The sequence below is a fragment of the Rissa tridactyla genome, chromosome 2 (genome assembly GCF_028500815.1).
Source record: "Rissa tridactyla isolate bRisTri1 chromosome 2, bRisTri1.patW.cur.20221130, whole genome shotgun sequence".
NCBI lineage: Eukaryota > Metazoa > Chordata > Aves > Charadriiformes > Laridae > Rissa > Rissa tridactyla.
In genome coordinates, this window is record NC_071467.1 from 17,156,510 (window position 1) to 17,167,102 (window position 10,593).

The window sequence follows — 10,593 nt, forward strand, 5'->3', positions numbered from 1 at the left end:
TGGAGGGTCATCAATTCAATTTATAATGCTGCTTGCATAAGTTTGCCTGACAATCTTGCTGTTCACAGATGGACACAGATCACTACAATGGTTTAGGTAGTACAGTCTTGTTTCATAATTTTTTACTTCAGGATAACACAGCGTATCTAAATGGAAAGGAAAATTAACACTCAGACTGCATCTTGAATTTCTCAGACAGAAGGCAAAATGCAGTCTGACACATGAATTCCATACATTTTCAAAAAGTTATAAAAATCCTCTTCACCTTTTACTGATTCTGCTGCTCAGCATTTCTATCACATAAAACTTACTGTATAATTTCACTGATCTGACTCATCTTCCTTTGGGATTGGGCATAATGCTTTTTTTAGCTTGTAAAGAATATTTTTTTTTTAAATTTTTTTATAGAATGATGGAAAGAGGACCAGATTTTAAAACCCACTGCCATTTTAATGGAAAAAATCACACACCAGCTGGTTCAAACTGTATGCAAAATATGGCATGTGTGAATGTGCCTTTTTACAATGTGCTTATGTGATTTGCTCCAACAATTAATCAATGAAAGTTAAACAGTTTGGGAAATAAGTAGTGCATTTTTGAACTTGAAGTTTAGATAGTATTCTCTTAAAACTTGAAAGGTCCAGAGCAGAGTATAATTTGAAAGTCACCGTCAGAGGCTGACACAAACACTTCCTGTGATGACATCCAATTAGTGGCAGCACAGATAGTCAAACATTTTCCTATTGTTCCTTCTATCTGCTGCATTTGTTTAATAACTTCATCTGTCTCATCCCTAACAGTAAAGTATCTGAATGACTCCATTTTTCTGCTACAATTTAAATAGATTAAAGAAATTTGTTTATTGTCTTGTCTAGGGCAAGAGTCCCCAAAAAGGCCTTAAATGATGCTATGGTATGGATAAAAAAAGTGATTTATGAAGTCTGAAATACAGAAATAAATTTTGTGATTCCTTCTGAAGTGTGTATTTTTGTATGAGTAGGTCTCGTTATCTAGGCCCCATCTTCTCTGAATGTTTGTCTTATGCCTCAGTCATCCCTTTGTGTTTCAGCAGGAAAATATTTGTCACGAGATGGCTTGATCCATGGACACAGATCAGAAGCAGATCTTTGAAAAGAGACATCAGTGTCAAAGAGTGCTCCAGTTTTGATCTAACACTAAATTTGTCTTGGTCAAATTATTTTTTGCCTCAGGGAAGGTGGTAAACTTCTGAATGTAAGAAGCAAAAAGAAGTGTTGTAAGTCTTTTAGTATGGGTCCCGGGTGTTCCACATTGACATTTATTATCTGGAAAAAGTGTAAGTCAGCAGAAACACAGGTGGTCTTTCTTGCTGTCACAATTTTCATGACTGCATGAATAGATGAAAGTCTCATAAACATTGTGTTTCTCTCCCTGGTCTCAGGGGCAACCAAGGTGAAGGAAGAAATACAATTTTGCCATAACAGATTCTTTGTACTGTGTTTGTCTCTGGAATTATTTGCATATTCTCTACTCTTCATATTATATATAAAAACAATTTATCAGTTCATACCCTAGAGTGTGGATGTGTAATTATACATATTGTTTTAATTTTGGGAGTGGTGCTTGGGATGTATGTAACCTTATGGTATATATTGCTTGAGAGCTGATCTTAATAGATTTATTGTATCTATTGTCCAAATTACTTCACCAAAGGTCCCCAAGAAGTTCTAACAGGGAGAAAGTGAATATTTATTATCCTGAAAGTGTGGTTTATTAGCCTATAATCTAATGTCTATTATTTCACACATAGCAGATGATGATTTTTCATGGCAAGGAAACAGCTAACCAAATCATCTGTTTTGTGGTAGGTTGAAATCTGTCATCTTCTAAAAATAGTGGAAGTGTTTTGACTGAGACCAACTGGTATGAAAGGCCACCACGGGAAGGTCTTCCATCAACAGTTTTGAAAATAGAAAATGTTGTCACAAGGGCATGTAAGGAAATGGAAGTATTGATCCTGGTAACTGGCAGAAAACATGTAATGCAGCATCTACTTGCAATGAACCAAATAAGACTGGAGCCAAAAAAGTGGTGTTGCATCATGTATCAAGCATGCATATAGAAAGTGCTACCTCTTTAACACAAACAAAAGACACCCTAAATAGGCTAAAAAATAGACGTAAGTTGTGCATAAGAATAACTCATTGTCTGCAGCCCTGGTGAAGGACAAATGGGATAACAAACTCTGCAAAATGCAAAAATGAAGCATTTTGAGGGAATGTTAAGAAAGCACCAAGATATCCAGTACATGCACAGCACAACACCTTATAGCTGTGTTACTAAGAATTTACAGTTTTGTATGGCTTTACCCAAGCATGTCAAACAGCATTTTTGTGTCACAAAATCAATTTGTCTATGGCATATAATACAGTATAAAAAAATTCAGCTTCAGCCATGCTACTGATATTCTATTAATAAGTATGTTAGTGAAAAAGAAAAGAAAATAGCTTGAATTCTACACTTAGCAGTGTGTCACTAAACTTACAAATGGGAGGATTAAAAATGATGTATTCAAATATCTCTTAAAGTCAATACAAATGTATTGGTTTGGGAAAAAATTGAGAAAGTAGTCAAGGAGCACAAATTTGGAACAAGTTAAAGGAAAAACACAAAGATAAATGATTGTTTTTTTTTTTTCCTGTAATTATAAATATCTAACAATAAACACCATCCTTTTAGATGATCCCTTAATCCATTATTTCTAATTAAAAAAAAAGAATCAGATCATCATGAAAAAATCACCATTCTGCTTACCAATATTTATTGTACTAACCAGCTTGAGATATGTTCTTTAAATGCTTAGCCAAAATAAGTTTGAATTTATACACAATTACAGACTGAAATGTCAAGAAAGAACTCTTCATTATCCTGAACATCCTCTTCAGTAACAATGTCAGCAGATTTAATATTCCTTTTGTTGCCTTTGCTAACTCCTTTTTCCCTTTCCTTTCCTTTCCTTTCCTTTCCTTTCCTTTCCTTTCCTTTCCTTTCCTTTCCTTTCCTTTCCTTTCCTTTCCTTTCCTTTCCTTTCCTTTCCTTTCCTTTCCTTTCCTTTCCTTTCGTAATCCATTTAAATACTACCAAATGGCACACTGGCACAACATCTTAGCTTGACCACCTCTAGGAATGCTTATGATACTTTGTGTATCAGGGTATGTTTCCTCTCGGTAGTGAGAATACCTTCAAACACATTTGTTCAGCTCTCATTTCCTTAGAGGATTAGTAAATGCTTTGTTCTGGCATTTATGTAAGGTCTAGTAGATTTATATCAGATGAGAAGAAATAAATCTAACAGTACTATTTAAAACTACCCTTAAGACTATTTTTCAACTATGTCTACCTAAAAATCCTTACTGATATTAAAGCTGCTGCTAAGATAATTTTCTAGCACGTTGACCAACACTGTCTCACTACTGAATGTGTCTATCTATTGTATCTTGATTCAAAATAACAATGTTTTAAAGTTATAACATTTTAATGGCAGAATAATCTTGTTTGTGTGTGTGTGCATGCGCACACATGTGTGTGCATTGCCCGGCACATTCATGTCCTTCTCCACAATAATAAGTGCACGTTTTCATTTCACTGTAATAGCATTGCCCCAAATTTCACACATTTGGAAATTACATATTAAAAGTAATGAGAGACTGCATTATTATTTCCTCTGGAAGCTGAGCTAAAACAACAGTGAATTGTTTTTTCTTGACTGACTTAATCTTAAGTAGAATTTCTAGTCTTCTGAAACAGAAAAAAACATCTAATTGAAGAAAGATAAAATATCCAAGGAACTTGAAACGGCATCTCTAATCATCCAAGACTCTGATTTCCTTTTATCATAGATTTCTGATATTAACCCATAGTGCTCCATATAATAACTGCAAATCATAGAATACCAGGTTGGAAGGGAACTGAGGGATCATCTGGTCCAACTTTCTTGACAAAAACACGGTCTAGACAAGATGTCCCAGCACTGTGTCCAGCTAAATCTTAAAAGTGTCCAGCACTGAAATGGCACCAGTTAAGACAAGAACAACTGCATACCCATCGTGCCGTATGCCACCCCTTTCAGACTCGCAGGTGGTTCTAGGCACTGATGCTTAACTTCAGCTGCATGAATCACCCAAAATGCAGATCTTTTATACAGAAGAATTTTGTATTAGATATACTTTTTACTTAGTGATTACTTAAGCTGAGAGTAGCCCTACGTGTGTACAAAAAAATCAGTGTCTAAAAAGATTAATTTGTTTGGGCTTTTTAAACAAATAAGGTGTGACGGTACGATGGATGGTATTACTACTGAGACTGTTCAGTTTGCTGCGTGTTACCTTCTGTTAGAAAGATGTTTGTGGGCAGCAGAGATGAAAACTGCCAGTTTGCCTTGGATACCAGTGAAGTGAAACCCTGAACTGTGAGGAAACTCCTACCACAGGAAAGGGAGGTTGCTGCATGCCCAGCCACGGGGCAAAGAGAGCTGGGGTAAGGCAGTATCTGGACTTTGGGATGAGGGAGGCAGGGGGTGAGGAAGATGGCAAGCTGGCAGCACGAGAGCCGAAGACGTCTTCCTAACAGCACATAACCTGACTTCCAAAAGGGTTGAAAAAAGATGTATTTTTCTAAAGGCGCAGAGGGGGCTGAGTGTGGTTTGCTTGACTTACAGAAAGGTGCTAGACTGTAAGTGAGACAAAATGACTGGCTTTGCAAGGACTCAGGGGAAACGCTTGTTGACAAAACCTTTTATATTAATCCACCCACTGAGCAAATTCGAGTCTTCACTATTTTAAAAGTTATGTAGTTTATAATCTAATAATCAATAGCATTAAGCATTCAAAGGTCTTCAGCTCTTTCTGTGGCACAAAACTGTGGCTAATTCAAATGTCCTATAAAGGATAGAAAGATTTCTCTGTCTTTAGCCTGCATTGAGGAAGAAAGATTATTCTGGTGGTTTCTAATACCTAAACTACAACGCCAAAGAGGAAAATTGGAAGGGAAGCTAACTGCTATCCCTTCATCTTCCGAGTTACTTTAGACTGCTACTTCACAGTCCTGTGACTCTCTGCAGCAGCTACAAAATATTTTTCTTGTGTTTGTTCTTTTGACAGATACACAAATTCCTGTGGTGCCTCTGTCAGGGACAGCATCAGCTGGTGGTCAATATGGAGTTTGAAAGTCAAAAGCTGCACTCCAAAGATTTCTGCCTATAATGGTGAGATGGTGTTAACTAATTATCATGAGATGCCCAGACATCCTCCAAGAACTTGTTTTTTGAATCTTACATGGAAAAGGAATGCTTCCTAAAAGCCCAGAAAAAAAGAACTCGAGCATTAAAAATATGAATAAAATTACAAGAACTGGAGCAACTTAAAAATAGGCTTTTTACATGAAAAATGTATTTTTTTTTAAAGTGCCTTTTTTTAAAGTTCACCATAACAAAAAAAAAAAAAAAAAAAAAAAAAAAAAGAAAAAAAAAGAAAAACTTTCAAGAAATATTTTCTCCAAATATTATAATTTAATAATCGCCCCTGCTCCCCAGAATTTCCTCTCAAGTTGTTTGGAAGCAATTTTTCCGGTATACTTAACAAGTATGGTTTTGGATGGAGGTGTGGGTTGACCTTGGCTGGCTGCCAGCCAGACCCCCACCCAGTTGCTCTCTCGCTTGGCCTCTTCAACAGGTCAGGAGCAGAAAAGAAAAAAAGCTTGTGGGTCAAGATAAAGAGAAGGAGATCACTTACCAATTATTGTCACGGGCAAAGCAGACTCAATTTAGGAAAATTAATCTTATTTATTGCCAATTAAAATAGAGTTGGATAGTAAGAAACAAAGATATATTAAACTAACACTACCCCCTCCCTTTTTTTTTTTCGGGGCTCATCTTTACTCATTCATTCCCATCACCTCTACCTCCACACCACTCTGAGAGGCATGAGGAGGAGGGATGAGGAATGTGTGTTGTGCTCGTAACAGTATCTCTCTGTCTCCCCTTCTTCCGCACTTTTCCCCTGCTCCAGCACGGGATCCTCCACAGGCTGCAGGGGAATCTCCTTCTATGACCTTACGGTTCACCGAGCTGTTTCTCATGCTTTTTTTCCTCACTGCTCACTGCCTGGCAGTGTTTTGCCCTTTCTTAAATATTTTCACAGAGGCAACACCAGCTCGGTTGATGGGCTCAGCTGAGTCCTGTGGTGGGTCTGTTGGACCCATCTGTAAGCAGCTGTGTCCAGCATCGGACAGCACCCGATCTCCTTGCAGATGCCACCCCTGTATTACCAAAATTTTAATTTTGCAAGAGGAAGACCACAAAAAGTTTAAGGCTTCTTTTCAGGTTACCTCCTTCCTAACTAAGGTGGATGCTATGCATCTAATTTTTAAAGACTGATTTACCCTTAAGTAACAACTAATTCCTGTGAGTGCTTAAGATAAAATATTTTACTCATTTTGGAGAAAGAAGTTTCACACTATCCTGATGATGAAGAAATCAGGGGCACCACTTCCAACACATTGTGGAGTTGCACACAGATAACTACTACAGGTATCTTGGTCTTTCCTCTACTTCTTTCTTAGAGTACAGAATAACTTGCATATAGTTTGATCTTGAACTCCACTAGGATTAGCTTAAAATTAGACTTTTGACTTTTGTAGAAAATCTCTTAGGTATGGAGTTCTCTCAGAAATGTATATATCTATGTTGTAAATCATCTTCACACCATGAAAGTGTGAAGTGAAAGAGTGAAAAGTAAAAACATGGCAAACATATATGATGTTTCCCCAGTGTGCTTTCTCTTCTTCAGCTTCATGGTTTTTATCTGTTTAGAAACCTGTGGATTTCTCTTCGAAGTATTTTACCGGCCTTCTCTTGAACTCATTTATGGTTTTGATCTTAAACATCCTTTGGTGAAGAGCTCCAACTATCTTCTCCTTGTTGCCCAAAGAACGTCCTCCTTTTGTTTGTTTTGAAATTCATGCATAAAATTATCAAACTCTCTTTAAAAAAAATAATTCTCTCTTTATTCAAATGCTGTGCCAAAACTTCTCTTGAAAGATGACTCAAAAGTCTTCCGATTTCCATTCTAAATGTATTCATGGCCAATTTATTCCCCTTTGTTTTGTGCTAATTATCTGATAGTTATTATGTGGATTCTTTCAGGAAGACTTGCTATGTCCCTTCTTAGACATCATTTTGCTAGACTAAACAAGCCAAACTTTATAGCATCTGCTCACAAACCACTCTTTTATTTCTTTAACTATCTACCCTGCACCCTTTCTAGTCATAATTAATGTTTGTTGGGGATTAAAACAGACATGGAGAAGAGAAATAAATCCAGACTTCTGTCTTCTACCTCTGGAGATTCTTTTTTAGGTGTTATTTTTAGATGTTATTTAGATGTTTTTTTCAACTGTGATATGTTAGCATGCTCTGTGTAGCTGGTGACGGCACCACTCTTTTATCAGAAAGTTTTCCACTAGAGATGTTGAAGAAATTAAACACTGGATTGTCATTTACCCAGATATCTGTAAACAGCTCTGGTCTTATAATAAATGAAAGCAAGAGTATATGCACAATATGTAAGACATAGCTCTCAAACCAAAACCCAGTTGTAGTTAGAGACAGACCTCAGTCATACCCACCGCATCCTGGTAATCTTTGGAGAAGTTCCAAGTCCAACACCAGTCCTGAATTTTGTGGCTCAATCCTTACCAACATGCAGGGAGAACAATGTCACACAGGGCTCAGAGAGTGACTTGGCATCTGGAATCTGCCAGAGTTTCCCAGAAGTCTGGGTCTATCAGTGTTATTGGCACCCACAGGTGTCTATATGAATGTGTCTGTCTGTGTCTCCGTTTCTATTTTAAACTGCTGTTTTCCCCCCTGGGGCAATCACCACATTGACGTCAGAACATTGCCCAGCACCTCATTTATGTCTGAGAAGAGAGGGAAACAGTGTTGAGAAGAGAGCTCAATGGAAAAAATAATATTCAGTGTGTGTTAAAAGCATTGAGGGAGGAGGAGTAAGTGGAAGAGAAGGGAAATTTTAAGTCAGTGTATTTATGTTATCCTAAATACCAAAAAAACTGGTTATTTTGGATACAAATACTGCATTAGTATCTGAGAATATAGTTAGGCAAATTTTTTGGAATATCCGAGTGCTTGATTACACATGAAATAGCTTGAAGATGTTTCTCATTATTTTTTTCTCCATTTGAGAATTTTCTTATTGCCATTAACCAAAGGTCATGATAAACCTATGATGTCTTTTTCTTTCATTCCATGTGCTTTTCTTAGAGTAATCACACATATCTTTGCAGCAGATATTAGATATTTATAGAACTCTATCTTGTTAGTCATAACATCATGTACTTATCTGAAACTGTTGTGAGCTCCAGATGGAGCTAGACAATATCTTGTCCAATAAACTCTGGTGTTAATGCACAAATTAGGCAATCTATGCTCATGTGTCTTCTTGAGTCAGATAATGTCAGCATGGAGTTGTACTGTGTGTATATATTTGAATTCAACACTCAAAGATTTTTATCATCTCTGTGACCTAAAGCAATAAAAGGCAAAACACCATGTTCCACAGCATACAAACGTCAGTCTCTTTTACATCTTACCTTCCCTTTTCTCTCTTACTGAACTTTGTTAACATTTTCACCCCCATTTCCTCTTCTTTTATTTCATTCATTCCTTCTTCCTTCCCAGTCCTGCAGCCCAGTGGGTACGTGAGAATCTTGGCTTTCATTTTTTAACATTTAACTTCTTGTTCTTAAGGTGGTGGATCAGGTCCAAATAATTTAACCCCAAAGGAAGGTATATTATTTATTATTATTTGAAGATTGTTTGGTTTAAAAGCTCGTCTTATAAGATGGAGACACTGGCTTCATATTTTCTGAAGGCTTGTGGTTGGCAATATTGCATGGAGCTTCTCCAACCTTGGGTATCCGTAGAGAGACTGATGACAAAAGCAGTCTTTGTATTCCTCTGATCTTGGACATTGCTCTCTAATATAGCTGGCTGATATTTTTGTGGAAAAACTGAGTTTGGTTAACATTTTCATTTTTTTCACCAAAGAAGAAGTGGATCTCTATCCCTACTGATTTCTGCATTCTGCTTTTGCAACTTAAGTACAAAGAGGAAGGATATCCTAACTTTCCTGCTCTTCAGTTAAAAGCAAAGCAAACTGCCTGGTTTTCATTTTATTGGTTAAATGGTGGAATAACAAAACAACTTTTAATTTTGTTTGAAATGTTGTGGAAAGTCTGGTTTTCACCAGATGTGTAGAATACTTGTCCAGTGTTCCTTAAATCTCTGGACATTGTTGTGAACTGCTGGCATTAAGAGTCCAGACCTCTGATTCTTCGCACCACTAACAGCTGACAACTCAGGAAAAAATAATATATACCTTCTCCCATGGTCCCCTTTGCTGTTTTTTGGGAAGCACGGTGCTTTGCTGAGGGACATTGCCCTCTGCAGCCTGTGCTTGCAAACAGCGGTTCAGTGGTGGCCTCAATTTGGGGCCTGGGGTACCAGGAAAGCTTAGCTCTATTTTGGTTACACTACTTCTATCTAATCTAAAGTGGAGTTTTTTGTTGTTGTTGTGAGGAGTTTTTTTTGCTTGGTTTGTTTGGCTGGTTTTTTTTTACTTGGGGGTTCCTGTTTTTTTAAAGAAAATGGTACAGAATGTGTAACAACATAGCAAAAGTCAATAAGTACTAGTTCTGCAGGGGAAAAAAAGCAAAAAAAAAATAAAATAAAAAATTAGAAAGACTTATGCCTGCCTGCTTTTCTCAGGCAAAGCTACAGTTGCCTTTTAGGTGTGCAGGGAATTCAGGATCAGACTCAGTCATTAGCACTAAACCCTGAGACACTAGCTGGTTAGGTAACCTGGCAGCCAAGTGTTGGAAACATCCAAACATGTCTCAAACACAACACAAAAGAGGTTGATTTACTGCTCTCCCTGCAGCCAGAACTTGTTTCCATAGAAATAGCTTTGGGTTGCTTCCTGGTTTCATGAGTCCTTTGTATACCTCTGGTACACTGTGTTGCGGCATAAGGGAAAAACATGTGGAGACCTGATTCATCTCTCACTTGCAACAACTTTACAGCCATGCTAATCAAGAAATGTGATTGAATTATTCCTGATCTGTAGAACAGTTTCTCTTAGCGGGCTAATATTGTTTATTTTCCTTTAAGGAGGTAAAATGAGTTTATACTGCTTACAATATATTCAGAAGAAACTAATGTAAACTTTTTTACATTAAAAAAACCTTATTTACAGTAAATTTTTTTTACATTTTTGTATGTAAAAATTTTATCATTTACTAGTAAATGGAGCTATGTGATCCTATTATATTCAGAATAATTATGACAGCGCTAATTTTAGAAACAAGAATAAGCAACATTTTTCACTGCACTGCTTTTCTCTTTTTACATAAATATGAGAGTTTTATTTCTCATCAAAATGCATAATTTAAAGTTATAGTAAAAGAAAAACTCATGCTCATGCATCGCTGTTTATTATACGTAATTATTGAATTCAGAAATTTCAAATCATCCTGCTT